Genomic DNA, 3,179 nt, shown 5'->3' on the forward strand with positions numbered 1-3,179 from the left:
GAAAAAGCAGTGTTTACATTGTTGCCTAGTAACACCTCTAGTGACAGTCACTCAGATGGCCACTAGAGTCTCCTTGGTCAGTGCTGCACAGTGAGAAGCACCTACATTCGGCTTCTCCATGCTCTGCATAGAGGCGCTCAATGTTTCCCATAAAGATGCATTAAATCAATGAGAGATGCTGATTATCACAGCGTGGTGTTTCGCTGCGCATGCACAATATCCTCCCAATGCTTTCCTACGCGAAAGCATTGGCTTAGCTGAGATCATAAATATTGATGATCTCAGCCATGAAGGCCCCTAAAAATGAAAATTTGATTTGTTCTGACCTCCCCCCTACCCCGCCCCTCCAATGACACCATTCTCGCCGCATCTGGCCCATCTCCGTGGTTGAGATAATCTATCTTGATTTAAGCATTGGGCGGCATTAGTGGCAAAACACTGTGATGCACCAATCAGCACCTCCTCATCGAGATGCATGGAAACTATGCAGGAAGCACCTCTAGTGACGGTCATTAGTGGTGTTCCTAGGCAGTAATGTCAACACTGACTTTTCTCTGAAAATGCAGAGTTTAACATTGAAAAATCGGCAGGGGCCTTTTTTCCTACAACACGCCAGACTCGTCAGGCCCCACCTTTGTGGCAGAGATAATCAAATTAAAGCAATGGAAAGCTAATTGGGCATGAGCGTCAAAACACCCTGCTGCACTAATCAGTATGTCCTCATGGAGATGCATTAAATCAATGTACCTCTGTGGGAAACATTTAGCATCTCTATGAAGAGCGTGGAGATGCTGAATGTAGGTGCTGCACAGTGTGCAGCACTGACCCAGTCAGGGAGATTGTCACTAGAGATGGCACTAGGCAGTAATGTAAACACTGCATCTTCTCTGAAAAGGCTGTGCTTACATTGAACAACCTGCAGGGATTGAATATACACACCAGCACCACAACATAAATCTGTAGTAGTTCTGGTGACTATAGTGTCCCTTTAAGCAACTGGTTTGGGTTACAAAAATCTTAATACTTGTAGTAAATAATTGGGCTGTTACAGAGTCAGAACCTGTACTGCATGCAACTGTTAAATGTCCAAAGCAGCTCAAACAAGGAAAAGTATGTACCCAAAACAAAAAGTCTAAATCAAAATAATTTTATTTCTAAACATTAAAGGATCACTATAGTTTCAGGAAAACAAAAACAGTTAAAACCCCTTCAGCAGCTTACCTTAGTCCAGCGCCGGGCTCCCTTGGCGCTGGTGACCTCTCCTCCCCATCAGACGTCACTGGTACTGAATGCGCATGCACGGCAAGTGCTGTGCGCGCATTGAAAGAGTCCATAGGAAAGCATTTCTCAATGCTTTCCTATGGACGCTCTGCGCGATGGAGACGAAATTCGTGGCAGATGCGCCTCTAGTCGCTGTCAGGAAGACCGCCACTAGAGGCTGGATTAATCCCAAATGTAAACATAGCAGTTTCTCTGAAACTGCTATGTTTGCATCGGAAGGGTTAAAACCTGGCACCCAGACCACTTCATTGAGCTGAAGTGGTCTGGGTGCCTATAGTGTCCCTTTGATTGATCTTTGCTGAAACTAAACAGCCGGGGTAAAGGCACAAACACTATCTGCATCTAATGAAGAGATTTACAGCGGGTTGTGGCAAAGTTTAAACTAGATGGCAGACAGTCTGTGACTGTATCCCAGCAGCCCTGCCTCACACTGGGAATCTGAAACTTAGAGAATAATAAATGTGGGAGTCACATGGAGGGAGCAGAGCTCAGTGATCACATGCTCTCAGCGAATATAGAAACTGCAACCGAGCTGAGTCACCGGGGAGGGACTGCACACACCGAGAGGGAAACTAGAGAAAAATAAATAAATGGACATTCACACAGGGACACTGTGACACCACAGGGAAAGAAAGCACTCAGTGTAAACACAATGTAAACCCCCAGCTGGGAGCCTTCCTGCTGAGAGGCCATGACATCACATGTTGTGACAGCGCACACTGACAGACAGCGCACAGCATGGACACGGGGAGAGCTGCCCCATAACATCCCTCCCTTCCTCCCCTCGGCCGCCATCTCACCCTGCCGCACACGTCACGTGCCCCTCAGAGGGTCCTCGCGCACCGGTGGCAGTTAGAGCGTCCAGCTGAACTACCTGCAGTAACACGCAGGATCCGAAACCACGCCCACACACGACTCACGTCACCTGACCTGTGTGTGCGATCCCTGCCAGGTCCAAAATCAGAGTTCTGACTGGTTGAAGGGGAACTCCCAGACTGGAAGCCACGTGACTTCAACAACACAGGCACGTGATGCACAAAAAGGTGTATTTCTTTCCGGAAGTGACTCTGTTTACCCTGCTGGGGATCGGTATGACGATGCTCACCATGCACCCTCACCCTGACTGCGAAATCTGGCGTAATATTGCTTTACATAAATTGTACCCCTCATAGTAGCAAAACACTGTTTCTGTGAATCTTCACGTGTCAGTGTTTTTATCTGTATGTCTATATCTGCATGTGTGTCAGTGTTTGTGTATCTATATGTGCGTGACAGTGTTTGTATATCTATATGTGTGTGTGTTTGTATATCTATATCTGCATGTGTGTCAGTGTTTGTGTATCTATATGTGCGTGACAGTGTTTGTATATCTATATGTGTGTGTGTTTGTATATCTATATGTGCGTGGCAGTGTTTGTGTATCTATATGTGCGTGACAGTGTTTGTATATCTATATGTGTGTGTGTTTGTATATCTATATGTGCGTGGCAGTGTTTGTATATCTATATGTGCGTGGCAGTGTTTGTATATCTATATGTGCGTGGCAGTGTTTGTATATCTATATGTGCGTGGCAGTGTTTGTGTATCTATATGTGCGTGGCAGTGTTTGTGTATCTATATGTGCGTGGCAGTGTGTGTTTGTGTATCTATATGTGCGTGGCAGTGTTTGTGTATCTATATGTGTGTGCCAGTGTTTTTATCTGTATGTCTATATCTGCATGTGTGTCAGTGTTTGTATATCTATATGTGCGTGGCAGTGTTTGTGTATCTGTGCGTGTCAGTGTTTGTATATCTATATGTGCGTGTCAGTGTTTGTGTATCTATATGTGCGTGACAGTGTTTGTATATCTATATGTGTGTGTGTTTGTATATCTATATGTGCGTGGCAGTGTTTGTGT

At 45.5% G+C, this 3,179-nt stretch overlaps 1 protein-coding gene across 2 annotated transcripts in view; it reads right to left on the minus strand.

Moving 5' to 3' along the window:
* The window catches only part of OPTN (optineurin), a 60,259-nt gene extending 58,016 nt beyond the window's left edge, over window positions 1–2,243 (minus strand). For both annotated transcript variants that reach the window (XM_063448217.1, XM_063448216.1), the window contains exon 1: window positions 2,082–2,243. The gene's annotated coding sequence lies outside the window, so the exon portion shown is untranslated. The remainder of the gene's footprint in view (window positions 1–2,081) is intronic.
* Window positions 2,244–3,179: the final 936 nt, after the last annotated feature.

Source organism: Pelobates fuscus, chromosome 3 (assembly GCF_036172605.1).
Source record: "Pelobates fuscus isolate aPelFus1 chromosome 3, aPelFus1.pri, whole genome shotgun sequence".
Classification (NCBI taxonomy): Eukaryota; Metazoa; Chordata; class Amphibia; order Anura; family Pelobatidae; genus Pelobates; species Pelobates fuscus.